Raw genomic sequence first — 22,273 nt, 5'->3', positions numbered from 1 at the left:
TGGCATATAATAAACAGGCTTTCAGTTTCAAGTTATCTTTAAACTCTCTGCAAAACTGATTGTTGCAATTCAACAGATATGTGTATGTGATAAATAATGGGATCTTTCCATCTTTGCTTATCTCTACTGCCTTCTAGTTTATATATAAAAGAACATCCACTGTACAAATCAACTGTGAAAAGCAAGTTAGCATTTTTTTTGGAAGAGTATGTCAATCTATTTTTGCAGCTATCTCTCAAAGATGTTGTATGTGAAAAGATGTTTTTGGATTAGTGGGGCTTTTACAACAGTACTCTGTAGCATTTTACGGCTTCTGCGGCATTCAGTGAGCATGAAGAACATATGAATCATTTAGGTATGTATTCCTTCTGGAGCTTGGCTTAGAATTTATCATGATGCTCCAGCCTTTTTGCTGAATTTTGTCCATATACTAAATGAAAATAGCTTTTAAGTTTTGTTCAAAGGTACACTTTACAAAAAAGTTGTCAGACACTGTGAGGTAAAGATGTACCTGATTTTTGTTATTCTCCAAGCTCAGAATTCGAATGCTATAAATTGTTATTGATTGGATTAAGAACATTGCACCCATGGGTGCAGCATTTTCTTTTCAAATGTATCAGACTTAGCAATGTGTTAGGACAGTGTTCCAGAAGAGAATGAAAGCTGAGGAGTTGTCATGGATGAGGTAATCTGCCTATTTTATGGGCCATTTGGCTCTGGTTCTAAATTGCAGCACATTGTTAGACAGTGTTGCTTCACTTCTACAGAATAGTATTGGATTTTCAATTTTTGTGAAATAGAAATCCTGAAGCATTGAAATTTCTGATCATCCTCACAAAACTAATCAAGACTCTTCTTGATCTTCAATTTATCTTAATGTGTAAAAATAATCTTAAAATTGATTAGTAAGTCTTCTTTTCCAGGAATGGATTGAGATCAGTTCTAATTCTTTAGACACAAAAGGGTTAATAACCCACCAATAAGTACATTAAGTTTCCTATTTTTAGTTCTCAGAGGAACTAGTGGTTAAAGCCCAGCGCAGCACTTAGGCCATTTAGCTCAAAGTTGTGGATTGGATTCCTGTTATGTGGTGGTTTAGCTGAACCCAGTTGGTGCTGCAATCAGAAAGCCACAATGAGTTGGGAAAGGGGGAAGGTGTTAGGCAGATTCTTGGTCTCCTTTCCCATCCAGTTACTATGTTGCAAAGTTCTCAGTGTCACTTATTGGACATGAATAGAGAGATTATTACAAAGCAATCAAAATTGAGACTTGGCCAGTTTAGGAGCATTTTCATAACTGCAACTGCGAAACAACATCTTGGTGTCTGTGGAAAGAATTTTTTTAAACACATCATTTTAAAGACATCAGTATTGATGGCAAGACCAACAAATACTGCCCTTCTTTAATTGCTCTTGAACACTTGAGTCTGTTTGTGTAAGGATAACAGATTTCCTTTCTTAAAGGACAGTTGGTGAACCGGATGGTTTTTTGTCACAACCTTACGATAGTTTTATGCTCACTGTTACTAGTATCAGCTTTTGGTTCTCCAGCTGCTGTAATAGGATTTGTTATCAAGTATTTGGATTGTTGAGGATATGGAACAACACAGTATAAGGGGAATTGAAGTACACATTATAACCATGATCAAACTAACTGGTGCAACAAACTTGGGGCTGAATGGCAATTGGGTGCACCAACATCTGGCTGAAAAGTACAACTGTTTTGTTGATAGGTGAGAACATGGAGTCGTAGAGTAGTACAGCATAGAAACAGGCCCTTCAGTCCACCTTGTCTATGCTGACCAAGATGCCCATCTAAACTCATCCCATTTGCCCACATATGGCCCATATCCCTCTAAACCTTTCCTATCTATGTACCTGTCCAAGTGTCTTTTAAATGTTGTTAATGTATCTGCCTGAACATGATTGGATTTAATTGTGGTAGCCTCTATGATTTTAAAAAGCCAACCATCAGCACATAAAACCCAGAGTGACTTTTGGCAAGTTTCCAGAGTGTTTCTGGAACAATATCCAGTAAGATTTCCGTTTATTCAGAAGGGGAAGGCAAACAGTGGTAAATTGGTTTATTATTGTCACGTACTGAGGTACAGTAAAAAAACGTCTTCCATACAGATCAATTCATTACAACAGTGCATTGAGGTAGTACAAGGTAAAACAATAACAGTGAAGAATAAAGAGTTACAGTACAGAGTGCCGTGGAGGTGGACAATAAGGTGCAATGTCATAATGAAGTGGATTGTGAGGTCAAGAGTCCGTCAGTGGCAGTGGGAGGTGGTAGAAATAATTTATCCAAACTATTTATGTAATGTCATACTTTGTCATGGATAATTCTGAATATCAACAAAAGAACTGTGCAAGGGATTCCATGCTACTACACTGTTTATAAAATCAGTATTTCTATATGGGTATTCATATTTCATCTGCTAGATGCTGAATGCTAAACCATACAGATAACAAGGGCATCAGGGTTGAATTGAAAATTTCATTATCTTTGCTGTCAGTTTCCATAGTCCATACACTTTCAACTTCAGTACCTTTTTTTTTTATTTAAAGATTTTTTTTCCTTTTTTCATAACTGTTCTTAACCACGTTGTGCCTTTTTCCTGTATTTCTGCCTCCACTCTCTTTCCTCCCCTTCATAACAAGGATAGAGTTCCCCTGGTCTTTTCACCCCACTAGCCTCCATGTTCAGTTGATCAAGCTCCCATAGGTTTTTACCACCTGCAATGGGATTCTATCATTGGACACATCTCCTCCTCGTCTCCCCTTTTAATATTCTGAAAAGACTGTTCCCTCTCCATCTCTTTGGTTTGTGCTTCCATCTCAACAAACCAGTCCCCTTCTCATGGCATGTGCCTTTTCCCTCTTCCTTTCCCATCATCCAGGAACCCAAACAGTCCTTCCAAGTTAAGCAGTGAATCAGTTGCATTTCTAATTTATGGTATTGCATTCAGTGCTTATGAGGTGGTCTCCTCGACATTGAAGAAACCAACCACCGATCGAAAGACCACTTTGCAGAAGACTTCCATTCAATAAGGGCAACCCTGCACTTATAGTCACCTGTCACTTCGATTCTCTGGCCCCTCTGAACTCTGTCTTCAACCTCCTACATTGCTCCAATGATGCTCAATGTAAGTTTGAGGAACATCACTTCATCTTTCATGTAGGCATGTTCCAAATCTTGGGACCTGGTTCTGACACAAATTGTGTAATTTAACAATTTTGCATAATCACCCCTTTTCATTGGATGTGGCTGTGCCTTTCTTTCCATTTATTTTCTTTTCCTCTCTCCTGTCTCTAATTGCTGTTTTTTAAAGTTATTGTTACTATGACAACTTTGGCCTATGCCCTATCACAGACGTTCCCTGTTTTCCTTCCCCCTCCCCTTCTCTGAAACTTAAAACATGCTTGTTTTCTTCTCTTTTATTTCCCATGCTTGACCTGAGAGATTAAGTCCTGTTTCTTTCTCCATGGGTGCTGCCTTCCCCATCTTGTTTTGGTGGAGTGGTGGGAGTGGTTGACAGGATTGGGTATAATTTCCCATCCTTAGTCAATGGACTTTGCAAGAAAACACGTGGAATTGGATAAAAGTCGATACTACTGGTGAAGTCCATCACCTGGCAAATTTGGTGCAGATAGGATCCATGTAATCATGTATGTTAGAAATGAGGAAACAGCTTAATCAAAAATAAGGGTGTTTCTTCACGGGTGAGTAGTATTACAAATCTTTGCTTGTACCTAAATCACCATAGGTTAGGGATGCGTTGTTGCTGTGATCATAAGCTTGGTGCCTAGAAGCTTAAATTCTATTGCTGTGGTGCAATTTTGGCTCAAAAAAATCTCTGTATTCTATGGAAATTGAGCTTGTTTATCCTGCAACTTTTGATAATACAACTTTTCTTTACAATGCAGTCATATGGATATCATGAATGAGTTCTCCCACTTAAGCTGCTCTTCAGTATAGTTATTTTCAGATGGCATTTTGCCACAGAAGGCACTACAGTTTGCCAAGGTGCTGATTGCTTACTGAGAAAGCAAGAGCTATGCCCTGTGGCAAACACCTGCCATTAGATTGTTCCAACAGAAGGGATTGGTAATCTACAGATCCCAGTCAACACCCCACAGCTGTTCAGTGTACATGGGGAGACATTGTATATTCTATACTTGCAATGCCTCTTTTTATTGTCATTGAAATGCCTAACCCAGAAACTGAGATGTTGCCTTTTGATCGTGGACCAAATCCAACGAGAAGTACTTGCATGTTGAATTTCTGTTGGGATTTTAAAAAAGTCACTTTTTCCCATGAACAAAAAATGGTAGTTTCATTTCTAATTTATTTTTAGAAAAGGCATTCTCCTTTCCAGCTCCTCATTCTGCTGCCCACTGAAAGACGGGAGGTTTGAAGTGACTACCAAGAGAAAATGCAGCCATGATTCTCGGGTAAATAAGATCACTGGAATGGTTTATAAAAAGAAAACCTCTAACCTGTTTTTGAAGTTTATAGTATTTGTGTGACTAATCCAATTTGGTTCCTGGACATTAGCCATCATTAATTCCAACTGGAGCACAATTATAACTCCCTGCAAAGCCCCTTGTTAAATTAAATATCTGTCTGCTAGGGGAATAAGAATATATTTGTATAATTAGCACAGTTCTCAAAGCAAGTTTTGGGGTGAAGAAGGTTGGGTCAGGAGTTATCAAGATTAGAAAATGAGTTATAATATTCACTGAAGGATCTAATGTCTGACAGGGCTTTTAATAAAATGAATTAGTCAAATGATTCATAGGAATAAAATAACTTTTCAGATATCCCAAGGTAATACAGATATTCTTCTTTTATTGTTGGAATCATGCCTGCCTAACTGTAATTCAATTTCTTCTTCTTTATAACTTAAGTAATAGGTTTCCCCAGTTAATCACAGAGCTGATGTTTAAGTAAGTTATTTGAAGTACTTACTAATTGGTCATTGGATAGTTTTCTTTTAAAACTGCAACATTAACATTCAGTTTTCACTTTCCAAAATCTATTATTTTATTATTAACCAGAGAGAATCAATCTGAAAAGAATCAAGCAGACTTGTGGTCAAAATGAAGTCAGCCTGGGCTAGAGGAAAAGCTGCAGCTGATCACAAATAATTCAAAGTGGAAGGGAAGTAGGGAGAGAAAGATACGAAGGGTTGATGATAAAGAGATAATTTGCTATTATTACTTGTAAATTGGCAGAGTGTTGTAGCCTGGCCAAACATGTATAGTGGTGTGCTGTTTGGCTAATTAGGAAGTTAAAGCAGTGTGTTCTTCAGCTTTGACCTAAAGGCTAGTGTTCTTTATTTTTCCTATCTCATTTGGGAGTTATTTATACTTACAGGAATCAAATATGGCTGAACTGATTCCAACTTCACAAAATCCTGTTCGTGGAGCTAAACTCCCCAGTTCCTGTGGTTTCTCCACGGCACCAGTCCTATCAGTATTTACTTTTTGGGTTAAGGTAGCAATCTTAAAAACTGACAGCTCCAAAACTGAAAGTAGATAGAGTGCAGAATCAACTGTATTCAGCATCAAAATATCCGGGTCCAAATATGCAATGGCTATTGAGCTACTTATAATGAACTGTTACTTGAAAGTAAGATGTACATGGGATTAGCTCCAAAATCATTACATGCTAGGTGGTGGTTTAGCATCTGTGCGTCAGTTTAGACACCAGGCACACACATCCACACAGAAGGACATTGTAGTATCAAGGAGTTAAAGGCCTCATTAGACAAGAAACTGCCAAGCTGCATTAAATAATAGAGCTGCTTCACTCTTCTGTGAAGAGAAACAGCCTTTTGTTTTCTTGATTGCAATTTTGAAACAAATCATTGTCACAGGACATATTGCTTCAGGCCCACATTACTGTGTTTACCCGGAGATAAATTTGGCTGAAATGAACAAGAAAAGAAATTAACATAAAGCGGGAAATCACAGCTGCAATTTCTTCCACTGACTTGCAATTTAGGCTGCAAAAATTGTAAGGCTTGATTTTTTTCTGTGTCAGTTATTAGTTTTCTATTATTTGCTGTGTACCTTGAATAATGGAAACAAGGAACAGTTGTGTGTGGAGTATTATGGATAACTGGAAGTGATTCCAATGTAATAATCTCATCGGGGTTCGGATCACTCTTTATAACTGTCATCTGAATCTTGCAAAGTTATAATAATTGTCCCATGGAGCTTGTAGCAATGTTAATGTTCTTTTTTGAATCACTTTTATTACCATCTTGGTGTTTCACACCTGTTAATGTATATTGTGCCTAATAATATTCACAGTAAGCACTACTAATTACAATGAAGTGATTAGCATTTAATTCTCAGGAAATAGTCATAATTTTAAATTCTCTAATGATTTCACCTGAATTTTCATTTATAGCATCAACAGAGCCTTGTCAGTTTAAAACTGCAGTCTGAATGTCAAGATTATTAAATGTCTGAATGCCATAAGATAATGTTGGATGTATTCATGAGTCTTGAGTATTTAGCATGTGTTGAAATTTCAATTAAGCATAACAACTAAAGTTAATAACATGAAAGCAAAGGTTTTTGCAGTGTTGATGCTTGTAATTTTAATGCCATTAAATCATCAAATAAATACCTTGTGTTTTATAAACTGCATTAAAAATATAACAGATTTTTTGGTTAATTTGCATTTTTCCTTGGTGTAATGTTGATAACAGTGTTGGAAGTAGGCTATAACAATATATATTGACTCATTTCAGGATCTTTTTATGACTTAGCTGCACATTGGATACAACTGGAGAGCAAACTGGGGAGACTATAATGACACTTCCCAATGTTATAGGAAATTAAATTCTAATTATTTAGGATATGAAATAAATGTATTTTATGATGTAGGATCTTTTAAAAGTATTATACATAAACAATTCTAACCCTTGATATTTATTGTTCATGATTGTAATTGTAAAAACATTGTATGTCACACTGAATATGCCAGAGAACATTTGAAAACTACATAACAATAAGAATTTGTTAGAGCGGAGTTGAGTCAGGAAGTTTTTCAAAAAAAGTGTTTAATTGCACATTTAGCATAAAGGGACATTCCAAGTCACTTGATGTAGATGTAATTGGACAGTTAGCAAAGGAGGAGTTGTTAGAAGCACAATCTTACAGAAATGGGTTTTAATAAGGGACTTTAAAGGAGGACTGGGAGGGTAAAGGGATATAGGATGGCAACGTGAGCAGATAGCACTAAGCACTTAATGAGATAGCTGCAAATGATGGGTGAAGGGGATTACACAAGAGGCCAAACTTTGGAGGATTGAATGTTGGCAGTGATTAGAGAGATGAAGAAGATCATGAAGAGACTTCAGCACAAATGAGTTAGGGTAGGATTAGTGTAAATTGGGTGCTTGATGATCAGTGCAGGCCCAGTGGGCTGAATGCCTGTTTCTGTGCTGTATGTCTCCATTACTCCAAGGCAAAGTTGTGAACATTGAATGTGAGGATTTGGATAGACTAGAAGCCAATGTCCATCAAGAAGCCACGAAGATAATGCGTGGATAGGACTTAATGAGAGTTTATGGAAAGTAGGTGGCCTGCTAGTAAGAGTCTGGAGATAACCAAAGCATGAATGACTGTTTCAGAAGCAGATGGCAAAGGCAAGGGTATGATTGGTGAGACTAATATAAATTGATGTCCCATTCTGTCTCATTTTCCTTCTCTCCCTTCAGAAGTATCTCCAGTATTGTTCAGATTCGCAACTAATCTATATACACTGTGGAGACACACTGTGCAAGGAATTGCTTTAGAATCTCATCCTTCATTCAATGAGCCGAACACTACTGACTCGGAGTGGCTTGCTGGTGAAATAAAGAAAAAAGAAAATTATATTTCTTGCAAGATATTGACATATTAGTTGGGAGAAAAGGATTTTATTCCTGTTTTTTAAAAAAAATAAAATTAAGCTTTAGACATGAGAACAGTACCACATTGTGTTGGCTTAAAAGAAACTACATTAGTTAAATTAGTAAACTGGCCTAGACTTGGGTTTTACCTTAAAGGTCCCATAATGTTTTGCTTTACAATCACAGTAATATATGGAGAGGCTTGGCTGATTGGGAACTTGCCCTACAAAAATAATCAAAATTAAAAACCTCATGGTCAGAATTGGTGATGTTTGCTGATGATTGCACCATGTTTTATTTCATTTGCACCTCCTCAAATGCAGCAATCCATGCCTGCATACTGCAAGACCTGGCAACAGAAAGACATGGGCTGATAAGTTGCAGATAACATTCATGCACTTTGAGTGCCAACAGTCTCCATCTCCAACAAAAGAGAGTCAATATCCTACCCTTGACATTCAGTGACTTTACCATCACAGAGTCCTACACTATCACCATCCTGGGGTAACGGTTAAACAATATCGCTGTGGGGGGGGCAATTTGTACTAATTTGGCAGAGGGTGGGCATTAACTTGTAGCTTTGGGAAGGAGGTTCAAAACACAGCCACACACAACTGAATGAAGCAAATAACACTAGAGTAAGGAATAGATGCATAAAACTTGGTAATTAAGATGGATGAGCTCTAGGTACTAATTGCCATTTTTGACTATGCAGTTGTGGCAGTAACAAGGAATTACAGGAGAGGCTACTAAATGTTCCTGGATATATAGTGTTTAGGAAAGAAGGGTGTGCCTGTTGCTTTACTGATTTGGGAGAGAATATCCTTGAGGTGTCAAGGACAAAACCTGTACTGTGTGAGTTAAGAAACAATAGAAGTACCATTACACCACTTTTATTTTTCTTTTACCTTTCATCTAGTGGAATTAATTTAGAATAGCAAACTTGCAGGAAAATTTTGGGATGTGGAAGTTATTATCAACTTTGATATCTGTTATCCATCCTTTGCTGTCTGAGAAGATGTTGGTGAGTCACAGTCATCTGAGGTCCAAACAACGGGAGGCTTGCTAAGATGATCCGAAGTGTCGAATGGGAAGAGAAGGAGAGTGCCTCCTAACCATATATTAAGATAACTAGTTATGTCCAGCTGTCTTAGCAGGTTTCTGCGAGATGTGAACATTGTAAATTGGCACAAATATGTAGGTGAGGGGTAGAATCCAGAGGGAGTTGGTAGGAATATGAGGAGAATAAATAGCGTAAATGGGTAATTGATGGCTGGCGTGGACTCGATGGGCTGAAGGGTCTTTTCCACGCTGTATAACTCTGACTCTGTTTTGGATTTCAACCAGTGCTTGAGCTGCAGGTCACCAGCCGGGGTGGAGGCTGGAGGCCCATCAGGTCTGTTCGAAATGTCCTTTGTGTGATCAGGGGAGATGATAATGCTTCTCTAAGCTCTATAAGAAAAGTTGCAGCCTCCTCTACTCCGGACTTCCTCCAGTATTCCTCCTGATAGGCCACTAGGGGAATGGATGACACTTGAATATTTTACACTATAGGAGAGGTTGAAGCTGGGTTGCTGGGTTTAAGGTCTAGAAGAGCACTTGAATTGCCTCGGCATAGAAGGCTACAGACCAAGTGCTGGGAGATGGGATTAATATGGAAGGGTGCATACTGAATGATGTGGGGCTGAATTGCCTTTTCCATGCTGTACGATTCTATGACTCTATTGTACGACTCCCATAGCTCCTTTTGAGTAAGTTGCGTTGACCAGCACAAAGTTCCTTTTCTATTGATGAAAGTACAGTGTGTGATACAGTTGAGAGATGTGGAAAAAAATGTGCAGCCATCTCCTTTTGCAACATAATTTTCAAGACCGTAAAATATGGAGCAAGAAATTGCCATTTGTCCATTAACCTTACTGCTACCAATGACCTTCTAAGTGGGTTCTCCTTTGTTTGATTAAGCTTTTTAAAGATAACAGCCGCAGGTAAAACTAGCAAGAAGTTATTCTGTTTGAAATCTCTCCGACAGCCATAGGAAGTTCAGTGCATTTTCCAGGATATCAAACTGAGATTGCAGTAAATATTATTCCTCTTTCTTCCTGAGATGACACTGTTTGGTGTCAGAAGGACTGAAATCTGGCATTTTAAAAGTATGTGCAATGATGGTGGCAATCCAAAAGCTCAATACGTTCATTTAAAATTGTATTCTTGGCTATTTTACAAGAGGAATTAACCTAATAATTTATTTTAAATGGGTTTGACATCTGTGCTGAAATAACAGAGAACATAGTGAATGCATTAAGCAGTTGCAGACTATTGACCTGTCCTATTCAAACATCAGAGAATTGTTTGATAGTTTTTTTTTGTATACATACCCTCTTTCTCAACCATCCAGTTCCATTTTAAAGGAGATAATTGACATAGCATCAGCTGTTTTTAATGGGATCTTTTTTCTAAATGTCTGCCACTCTGCAGGGGAGAAAATTCTTCTGATCTTGTGCCTTGCTTGAGGCTTGTCAATTTTGTTAACCTATCCTTTAGTTTTAAAATCACTGTTTTATACAGACTACTTACATCCACATTAAACCTGATCTGCAGCAATTTCTTAATCGGCAATGGCTGAGTGCCATTTGTAAGAAAATGTATAACAAAATAGGAGAAGCAAATAAGCATATAAATATGATCTCATTTTCTCTTTTAGAATTAAAAATAAATGTGACCATTCAGTTTACCTCTGGGCTATACTCTTCCCATATTTTCATCATCCATTGGTCTTGCACGAAGTCCGTCTTCCCATAAAAATAGCCTTTGCAAGTAACTGCTGATAACATTACAATATCTGATTGCCTATGCTATGAATTTATTTTGAAGCTGCAGTGATTGTTGTGTAAAGAAAGATAAAGGTGAGATGGAGAACTGGCTCCAGTTTTCTTCTAGTGAGTTACTTCCCACCATGGGAATGACATTGTCTATGTTGGTGAGTGGTACTAATGGTTTGGTGCGTATATTGGCTCTCTTGCTACTTGTTATTTTGGGCAAAATATATTGGAACATTTAGAAATGTTGATACTGAAGGACTTGCATAATTTTCACTGAACATTTTAAGTATAGCAATTTTGTGAACCTTGTTGGCTCATATTAGGTTGCCTTTTTTCATGGATCAGGGCCACTTCCCCATTACATTGCTCATTGGCTAATGCAATGCCATTCCCTTTGCAGGATGGAAAGTAGCTAGTTGAATAGGTCCAAAACAAATAGGCTTTTATGGACCACCTCTGAGCTGCTCATGACTTGTTGTTTACCAATCAACGGGTTTGAAATGCAGATATTTCCTTACTTGCAGATTATGCAATTTGGAATTAAAGTCCGAAATCCTGGATCCCAAAGTCAAAGTTAATTTAGAAAAAAAATTTCTGAATTACTGCTCAGTTTTAAAACCTTCAACCTTTCACAAGGTCTGCTGTTGGGACTGAGGGATGGTTGTGCCAGCTGTAGTTGGGAATAAAAAAAACACCCAGCAAAAAACAGAAGAGCATTGAGGTACCTTGCTACCATATAATAAGATCATGAAAATTAAATAAATAGTTCAATTGCATTTAACAAGGAATATCAGTTGTTGTACTCATGGTGTAAATGCTTCATGGATAAAATTAGAAATTTACATTTTTCCATTTAGAAAGGGCTCTGCTCATCTTCATTTAAGTCTCTGTTCTAATTATTCATTGTTTGAATATGTTCAGTGGAGGAAAGTTTTGCATCCCATGCTTTGCATGATGATTTATTTTTTTAAATGTATATTCACTTTATGTAGGCAAGCAGTTGGACAAAAGACCAGTCAACTGTCTAAATGCTTTCATTGTGAACTAAATATTTGCTGCAGATATCTTCCTTCATTTCTATTTTGGGAAAGGATGTCTGGAAAAGCTGGTCTCTCTGGCAGCTGTGTCATTCATGTCATGAAGAATTTGAGGGAACCCTGTGCCTCAATCGTAATTGCGATCTAGTTTTGTTAATTTTTAAGTTAAATTAAATGCTTGTTTATGGCCAGAATGCCACAGCATTTTGCAACCATGCATTCTGAACATTTTCTTGCGATATTTATATTATTTTGTCAGTGACAGAAATCATACTTTTCCTCCATTTTTCCCCTACACGTCTTTTATTCCATACCTGCTCCCAGGGATCATTTTGGGATTTGTGCAGGAGTGATAAATCTGTCCAGTTTTCCTTTTTCTAAAGGGGAATGCCAACAATTATGTTACGTGTTTTCACAAGTTTCCAAGTTTCAATTAAATTCCAGGTGACTTAATTAAATTTATGTAGAACTCCTCACTGAAATCAGTAGTGAAGTAGAACTCCCACTGGTGTTTCTGTCACCAGCTCTATCATAGGTCTGCACGACAATTAAGTCAATAGTCAACCTCTGCAAGGCAAAAGTTCTCTATCAACTTGTCACCATTCTATGACAATAAAGGTTGCCAGATAGATGTGAACTGCATCTCGTGTCCTGGGAGCCACCTCTCACTGATGCTAGTATTTGCCATTGCTCTCAGTACACCAGCACATCCTTTGGTTGACTGAGGGAAAAATGGCATTGAAGTGAAGACCTCAAACATCACAAAACTCATCGGTCATCAGGCAGTAGTAATCACTGCCCTCCTCTATGCTTCTGAGACCTGGACTACTAACAGGAGGCACTTCCAGGTATTGGAAAGATATCACCAATGCGCCTCCACAAAATTTTGCAAATCCATTAGAAGGATAAATAAATGTCAGCTTCCTTCCCCTGGCCAAAATCCCCAGCATTTAAGCCCTATTTACTCTGTGAATATGTCTTTCATGATACCAGACTCCTGAACCAAGGCTCTATTCTAAGCTCTGTCACAGAATAGATTATCACGTGAACTGAAGAAAAGATTCAAGAATGTTCTGAAAACCTCCTCGAAAAATTGCAGCATTGCTCTTGACAAGTTGGAATCTCAAGTCCTTGACTGCTCAAAGGGGAGGAGGAGCAGTTGGGTAGTATTGAAAACCATGTATCGTTCATGTATCATGTTCATGTTCATGTATCGGAAGCACGCAAAGGCCAAATGTTAATGACAGAAGGAATGAACTCTCTCAAACTACCCACCCATCTACCCCATCGGGCACCTCCCATCTGTGGAAATGTCTGTGGTTCCCGCATAGACCTTGTCATTCATCTCAGAACCCAAAACTGGAATGGAAGCAACATCCTCGATCCCAGAGAATTACCTTAGAAAAAATTTGTCAGCACATATATTTCTAAAGTTTATCCCACCCTCCATTTATAAGATGGGATAATTTAAATGGATCTTCAGTGACTAAGTTGGTCACTTCAACTCGGGTATCCAAGAGTCTATTTTATAAAGTGATTAATTAAAAATGTTTCTTAATAATTTATGTTTAGTTACTTTGTGTGGTGTAGCGCCATGTTTTTGTACCATGTTATTGTATACATATATGGGTCCTCATATATGAACAAGCGTTTGGGAGACCAGCACGGGATGGATTCACGGTTTCTGTTCATTTCTAACTTATGAACTGTTATGAACAGTTCTCAGGAGTATGGGATACAGTTGAGGATCTGTATCCCCTTTTGCAGGAAAACTGATTGAAGGAACGTATGCCACCAAGATTAAGAGTTCATGCAAGCTCTTTACATCACCATACTTCGGAATGATAGTTATGATTCTGTCTTGGTGAAATGTTCTGGCCAGATAATGTGGGAAAGATGAAGTTCTGAACATTTCTGTAAAAGAATGTAAGGTCTGAGGAAGTGAATATTCATATTGCTGAAGTGCGAATGGAGATAATATTGGTTTGTACAGAGGAGGAAGGTCTTGAAAAGTAGTTCTACTGTGAACAAAGTTGATCCAAATACTCTGTAGCAACAATATCAAAACACAAAATTCTGGCAATATATCATAACAATATCAAGGCAGGAATGCTGGCAATGCCATCGATAAAGACAGCTGCAGTCAAGTTCAGTTGGTGATGCAGTTATACATAGTTTTGGGATCTGTTGTTTTCAAAATTAAAACTGGTTAATTGGACCTGTACAAAAACAATATTGCTGACCCAATAATGGCAAGTGATTACAAGTCCAGTGGAGTGAAGTTTTTGTAGAACAAGATCAAAGTAGGGTCTTTTGCTGTGGGATTGGTCTGTGAAGCTGTGCAAACATCCTATTCTGGACCAATAGGAAAAGTTCAATGAAAGACCGAGTGTGGTATTTTATGTTAGCATATGCAGGCTTAATACTTTCTGCTGAAATGAGGATACATCACAGAGAATTAAAAGGGTGTAAGATTGTCGTTTTAAATTTTTCTTTATTAAACATTGAAAAGCCACCAGCAATGCAACCTCTTGTTTATACAGGCTATTCCCGGATTACGAACAGCAGATCTATAGACACCCCTACATATGAGCACGCTCCCATAATATTATTAAATTCAAAAGTATGATGTACATATGTACATACATTTGTTTTCAACAAATGACAGATCTAGTTTCCTCTCTCTCTCCACTTTTAGTAATTGTTTGTTCTTATCAGTTTTGCGTTTTTGATGTCATTCATCACAATACTTTGGAGATATGGTTACCATATCGAGTGACTTTTTTTCTTTGTGTATTTTCTGACTTGTGGACAAAATTAACTTAAGGTCGTCTGTATAAACAGGATCCATTCGTTACCCAGAGATGGTCTGCAATGGGAAAGGAGAAAGAACAACAATGGAAACAAATTGAGGGTCACTTTTTCATGATGAGATAGGGAGGTCAGAAAGGAAAGGGTTGGATGATCTTTTTCATTACTTGGGTACAATGATTGCAGGAAATGTGGGAATGGCATGGAAAACAAATAGATCTTGGGGAGAGAGTGACTTCCTAATTTTTCAATCCATTTAAGTTAAATGTAAATGAATAGTAAATGGCTTCAACCTCTCATTTGCTGCAGTCGGAGAGCATCAATCATATGGGTGCTCGAAAAGAGCAGGGTGAGCTGCCTCAATGACTATCATCTGGTAGCACTCACACCTACTGTGATGAAGTACTTTGAGAGATTGGTCATGGCTAGAGTGAACTCCTGCCTGAGCAAGGACCTGGACCCGTTGCAATTTGCCTACTGCCACAACAGGTCTACAGCGGATGCAATCTCACTGGCTCTTCACTGGGCTTTGGAGCACAGAGACAACAGCAAAACATACGTCAGCCTGCTGTTTATTGATTACAGCTTAGCGTTCAATACCATCATCCCCTCAGTACTAATCAACAAGCTTCAAAACCTGGACCTCTGTACGTCCCACTGCAACTGGATCTTCGACTTTATCATCAGGAGACCACAATCAGTGTGGATCAGTAGTAACATCTCCTCTTCGCTGACAATCAACAGAGGTGCACCTCGAAGATGTGTGCTTAGCCCACTGCTCTACTCCCTCTACACTCATGACTGTGTGGCTAGGCACAGCTCAAATGTCATCTGTAAAGTCATCGATGACACCACTGTTGTTGGCAGAACCTCAGATGGCGATGAGAAGGTGTACAGGAGTGAGAGAGATCGTCTGGTTGAGTGGTGTCACAAACAACAACCTCGCACTCAACGTCAGCAAGACTAAGGAATTGATTGTGGACTTCAGGAAGGGGAAGTCGGGAGAACACACACCAGTCCTCGTTGAGGGGTCAGCAGTGGAAAAGGTGAGCAGCTTCAAGTTCCTGGGCATCAATATCTCAGAGGATCTATCTTGGGCAATCATGAAGAAGGCACCTCAGCGGCTCTACTTCATTAGGAGTTTGAGGAGATTGGTATGTCACCAAAGACTCTTGCAAATTTCTGTGGATGTACGATGGAGAGTATTCTGACTGGTTGTATCATTATCTGGTATGGAGGTCAAAAGAGGCTGCAGAGGGTTGTAGACTCAGTCAGCTCCATATTAAGCGCAGCCCTCCCCGCCATCGAGGACATCAAGAGGTGGTGCCTCAAAAAAGTGGTATCCATCATTAAGGACCCTCACCATCTGGGACATGCCCTCTTCACATTACTACCATCGGGGAGGAGGTACAGGAGCCTGAAAACCCACACTCAACATTTTAGGAACAGCTTCTTACCCTCCGCCATCAGACTTCTGAACGATCCATGAACACTACCTTGTTATTCCTCTTTTACACTATTTATTTATTTTGTAACTTAGTAATTTTTAATGTCTTGTGCTGTACTGCTGCTGCAAAGCAACAAACTTCATGACACATGTCAGTGATAATAAACCTGATTCTGATTAAAGAATGGAGGGAGACATTGAATTGGTTTTGATATGGCTTTATAAATCTTCCTAATTTTTCTCTCTGCAAATCTCTCTCCCTGATGGTAAAGAAGATAATTGCCATGCTTCCCTTCATTGATCGGGATGTTGAGTATAAGAGTAAGAAAGTCACGTTGCAGCTATAGAAAACTTTGCTTAGGCTGCATTTAGAGTATTCTGTGGAATTCGGGTCGCCCCATTACATGAAGGATGTGGAGGCTTTGGAAAGGGTGTAGAAAAGGTTTACCAGGATGTTGCCTAGATTAGAGAGTATGAGCTATAAGAGAGGTTGGACAAACTTGGGTTGTTTTCTCTGGAATGTCGGAGGCTGAAAGGAGACCTGATAGAAGTTTATAAAATTATGAGAGGCATAGATAGGGTGAACAGTCTGAATTTTTTTCCCAGGGTAGAAATGTCAAATGTTAGAGAACATGCATTTAAGGCAAGAGAGCGAAAGTTTAAAGGAGATGTGTGGGGCAAGTTTTTACACAAAAAGTGGTAAGTGCCTGGAATGGGCTGCCAGGGGTAGTGGTGGAAGCAGATGCAATAGTAGTGTTTAAGAGGCGGTTAGACAGACAGATGAATATGCAGGAAATGGAGGGATATGCATCACGTACAGGTAGAAGAGATTTGGTTTAATTTGGCATTGTGTTCGGTGCAGACATCATGGGCCAAAGGGCCTGTTCCTGTGCTGTCTTCTATGTTCTATGATTTTCCTGGATTCTCTGCAGGCAGATGCACACCAGGAAAAATAAATTCACCTTGTGATGCATTTGGGAAAGGAATCATTCTCATGTATAAACTTTGTAAAGGACACTGCTTCCAATATTTGTATAATTAATTTAATTTTTAGAACCAAAGATATCATTCAGGAAAGATGGCAAAATATCTTGCAGGTCAGGCAGCATCTGTGGAAGGAGAAACAGTTAATGTTTCAAGTCATTAGCCAGTTCTGATGACAGATGTTATGTATTTGAGGTTGGACAGTGAACAACGCTGAACATGTTAGTAAGTTTGAACTGTATTAACTGCAGAAGACAAGCTTTGAAACAAAGGTTTGTATTTTGTTCTGGACTGATGACAACAACAAGGGGAGAGCAAGTGGCTCTCTCATCTTATGCCCCCATGACATAGTTATGTATTTTACATAAATACACTACAGAAGGTCATTGACCTAAACTATTAACTGTTGCTCCACCCACGGATGCTACCTGACCTGAAAATTTTCAATCATTGAAAAGCAATTGAAGTTTCAGCATTTTCTATTTTTATTACATTTCATTTGGAGTGGGTAATAGGATTTCAGTGAAATGGGTTTTTGCAGTGTGTTAGAGCTGTAAAGAAAAACACGGCTGTACAATTATAGGTTCTTTACCTTTGTTATTAGAAGGGACAGCTTTGGCTGTGCAACACATAGATGAAAGTTACACTTTTGGTGGTTGCAGAGTTTGGGGGGAAAAATATGGACCTTTTATGCATGGCCGATTGTGTGCAATAGATAGACAAGCTTTAGTGTTACTTTTCCCACGTTGTAATGGTGTCAGTAGTCTAAATATATCTTGTAAAAGCTCTGAGCTTTTTGTTCTTTTGAAAGTTTTACTTGAAGCTTTCTCGTAAGTTTTTCAATTTCTGCCTCAAATAGTTTCCAAAAATGAATGCCGACAAGTTTCATTCTGCTGCGGGAACTGAGACTTGGTTTACTCTACTCCAGTCCCCTGAACTACCGCAGAGAAAGCTGCAAAAACATAAATGTATTTTAATAAATAGTCAGGGGACTAGCTTAAATTCTTAGCTCATGACTCTTCTTGACACTAAAATTTATATGAATATACATTTTCAAGTCTGAATTTGGGCATGGAGCTGAAATGGAAATAGTGTTTCTTTTCCTAGAGATTTGTGGTAAGTCAACATGCAGACATAGCTGAAATACTACATTATATGTGTAGTGTTTATAGTATTAATGAGTCAGAGTTCATAATGTTAAGCTAGTTCATTGATAAACTATTAAAACTATAAACTTTGATCTAAACACTTTATTGCTTCAAGAGCTGGAAGGTATTAAAATGTCCTCCATATTAATAATAAATCAGGCTAGGAGCTCTCCTGATGAAAAATAGAGTGGCTACTGCATAACTGTACCTAGCAAGTCTGAATATACCTCCCAGGTACAGATCCTTGTTGGATTATCTTATTTGGACCAGGATGGAAACAAGAGTTCTGCAATCAATTTAAACTAGGTAGAGTGGAAAAAATTTCAGCCAGGGTTCCCACTTCTGATAGTTGCCCAATAAGTCCTGTGAGTAAAATAAGCAAAGCAAGGATCGGGTCTGCTGTGAGGTCCCCTACAGTGCATTAGCATGCCAACTCTTGTGTGGGCTTTTTCCTAACAGCTCCCCAAGTGTTTTTGCATGCAAGGTACAGTGATTATGTTTATTATTTTAATAATAGTAAATTTGGTTTTGTTTTGTTGACAAACTATTGCTTCAGATCCCAAGATTTTGTTCTCAGCAGCTGTCCATAGTATTTTACAGCCTATTTTTAAACTTACAGTTTGTTGGTAGGCCAGTAGACTACTGTACGTGCAGGCTGACATGTGCAGTTGATTCACTATACAGAACTGGATTTGGTGAGAGCTTTGAACTGAGTTAAAGTTACTTTCAAGGGTTGTTGAACTCCTTGGTGAATCAGGACTGGTGTGCTTTAAATTGGCAGGAACTGTGTATATTTTGGCCTGGAAGTGGATTTCACAATGTCTAGGAGAAACACACTGTTCCTCTGTTGAATCTGTAGGGAACATAAACAATAAAACAAACAGAGAGGGGCCCAGCTCATTGAGATACACGCACCAGCTCAATGTGTGTCTATATATTTTAATCTTCATTTACGGCTTGTACTTATTATGCGTGAAAGTGGGATACCTATAATGTGGCCATGCAGCATTTTATGTTTTGAGTCTTCATGAAACCCAAAAGATCCAGGGAGCTGGTCTGTTTTCTTGCCTGTTTCATGCTCCATGTTTTAATTACACTGTGGAAAATATAATATAAATATAAACTGAAATATTCATTAGGACAGGTGTATTTTTATAGACATATGGAAACATTTACTTTAATCTGTGGAGAATGCATTGTTGAGAACAGAGGTTCCTGTAACACCTACTATTCTCCATCCTAATAACAAACTTGAATAAAAATAATTTTGTTTTTACCAGGCCTTGAGTGGGTTGCACTTCCTCCCCCTGTTGACCCTCGCCCCAGTTTGAAAACCTAGGGCTTACAACCTTTTCCTTTACACAAACCCTTTTCTTAGAAGTCTTGGATATAATAGAATATTAATTTGCCTGAAGAAATGTTTCTGTTGCAAAAACCATTTGCAGTGTCTTCACTTAGCTAAAAGCAGATGGTAACATAAGTACAGAAAAGAAGTATGGGTGGTGATCTTGTTGAAATATACAAATTTTTGGGGGGCTTGATGGGGTAGATACAGAGATGATGTAATTGGTTTATTATTGTAATATGTACTGAGATACGATGAAAAGCTTTTGTTTGCATGCCATCCATACAGATCATCCCATACACAAATACATCAAGGTAGTACAAAAGAACAAAATACAATGCAGAATATAGTGTTAAGTTATAGAGAAAGTGCAGGTAGACAAATAAAGTGCAAGGGCCACGATGAGGTAGATTGAGAGATCAAGAGTTCATCTTTATCGTATAAGAGATCCAGGGTGGGTGGGTTCCTTGATCTTGGCTTGGAGGTCTAGAACCAGGATCATAATCTCAAACTAAGAGACTGGCCTTTCAGGACAGTGACGAGTAGGAATTTCTTCAGCCAAAGAGCAATGAGTCTTTAGGATTCTCTACCTGAGATCCTGTGGTGGCTTAGTTGCCAAGTATATTCAAAACAGGCAGCAATGGATTTTTGGATATTAAGGGAATCAGGGATTCGAAGTTCAAGCAGAAAAGTGATGCTGAGGCCCAAGATCAGCCATGAACTTGTTAAATGGCCGAGCAGGAACGAGTGGCTGAATGACCTACTTCTGCTTCAGTTACTTTTATTCTTATACCTCCCTCCACTCATTCCACCAATCATTAGCAGCAGAGACTTCAGATGTTGAAGCCCCAAATCGGAAGTTCTTTTGTTTTGTGGAGCAATGCACTCCAGAGCCAGGCAGTCACCCTGTCCCTAATTAATCTCTCTGTCTTTAAGGCTGTTCTTAGGTGCTACCATATTTGCTTGATACCTTCACTTCTTCAGCATTCACTGGAGCCCTGGGGCATTTTTTACATTGAAGGTCTTGTATAAATGCAACTCTAAGTTTCTAATATTTGTGGCAAAAAATATACCACAGTGGGTGAGGCAGGATGTGTGGGCAAGTGGTGTCTGCATTGGTTCAATTTCATTTTTTCTTTCTGTGCAGCGTTTTGAAGCATGCGTTTCACTTGAAGCAAGGGTCGAGAATAAACAATTGACAACTGCTTTATCGATGCTTCCTCTTTATAACATCAAGTTTGAGTGTACACCTACTCAGGTAAGCAAGCAGAAGTTTACTACTGTGGGTGCAACAAACTCTCAAGCCAGTCTGAAAATCAAAACAAAACTGCAGATGTTGAAAATCCGAAATAAAAATAGAAATTGCTAGAAATACATAGCAGGTCAGGCAGAAGATAAAGTGTTAATGTTTTGGTTTGAAGACCTTTTGCCAGATCCCTTTGTTTTTTGACCTGAAATGTTAACACTGTCTCTCTTTCCACAGATGCTGCCTGACCTGCTGAGTATCTCCAGAATTTTCTGAAGTTAGCATGACTTTTTTTTTACTTGGTGTGAGCTTGTTTGTGTTGGTGCCAAATAATATTACATGTTGAGGTATCTATCCATGGGTCTGTCTGATTTATAGTTATTTAACTCTGGTTCATCATCTTTGGCAGCCCTATGGGGTTGAAGATGAATTTCTTCTGCTCCCATTCTGTGAGTTCTCAGAGCTGAAGAGGCAGATGTGGGATCGGCAGATCCTGTTGCAGGTGGGGCAGGTTATGATTGCCTAGGTGCGTGCATAGGTTGTTTGAGAGGTTCTGCATCTTCTGTTCTCACCTGGCCTCGGTGTGCTTCACTTGTCAGAGAAACTCAATGTTTTCTCAAATGCTACATTTCCATTCTGTGTCATCAATAGCCAGGGATTCCCATAAGTGAGGATAGGCAACAATATCCCCGACACGATTATTCTCAACACTGGTGCCACACAAGGCTGCGTCCTCAGCCCTCTGCTCTACTCCCTATACACTCATGACTGTGTGGCCAGATTCTGCTCTAACTCCATCTACAAGTTTGCAGATGATACCACCGTTGTAGGCCGTATCTCAAACAGTGATGAGTCGGAGTACAGGAAGGAGATAGAGAGCTTAGTGGAATGGTGTCATGACAACAACCTTTCCCTCAATGTCAACAAAACAAAAGAACTGGTCATTGACTTCAGGAAAGGGGGCGGTGTACATGCACCTGTCTACATCAATGGTGCTGAGGTTGAGAGCTCCAAGTTCCTGGGAGTGAACATCACCAACAGCCTGTCCTGGTCAAATCACGTAGATGCCAGGGCCAAGAATGCTCACCAGCACCTCTATTTCCTCAGGAGGCTAAAGAAATTTGGTTTGTCCTCTTTGACTCTCACCAACTTTTACCGATGCACCATAGAAAGCACCCTATCTGGATGTATCACGGCTTGGTATGGCAACTGCTCCGCCCAGGACTGCAAGAAGCTGCAGAGAGTTGTGGACACAGCGCAGGGCATCACAGACGCCAGCCTCCCCTCCTTGGACTCTGTCTTTACCTCTCGTTGTCTTGGTGTAGCAGCCAGCATAATCAAAGACCCCACCCACCCGGGACATTCTCTCTTCTCTCCTCTTCCATCGGGTAGAAGATACAGCAGCCTGAGGGCACGTACCACCAGACTTAAGGACAGCTTCTACCCCACTGTGATAAGACTATTGAATGGTTCCCTTATACTATGAGATGGACTATGACCTCACAATCTATCTTGTTG

General features: G+C 39.0%; 1 protein-coding gene across 3 annotated transcripts in view; it reads left to right on the top strand.

Annotated features, from left to right (window-relative positions):
* The window catches only part of raraa (retinoic acid receptor, alpha a), a 500,456-nt gene that overhangs the window by 33,291 nt on the left and 444,892 nt on the right, over positions 1-22,273 (top strand). For all 3 annotated transcript variants that reach the window (XM_052038428.1, XM_052038429.1, XM_052038427.1), the window contains exon 5: positions 20,657-20,767. The gene's annotated coding sequence lies outside the window, so the exon portion shown is untranslated. The remainder of the gene's footprint in view (positions 1-20,656; positions 20,768-22,273) is intronic.

Source organism: Pristis pectinata, chromosome 25 (assembly GCF_009764475.1).
Source record: "Pristis pectinata isolate sPriPec2 chromosome 25, sPriPec2.1.pri, whole genome shotgun sequence".
Lineage (NCBI taxonomy): Eukaryota > Metazoa > Chordata > Chondrichthyes > Rhinopristiformes > Pristidae > Pristis > Pristis pectinata.
The sequence above is the reverse complement of the archived record's forward strand: the minus strand, read 5'-3'. Positions and strand labels throughout refer to the sequence as shown.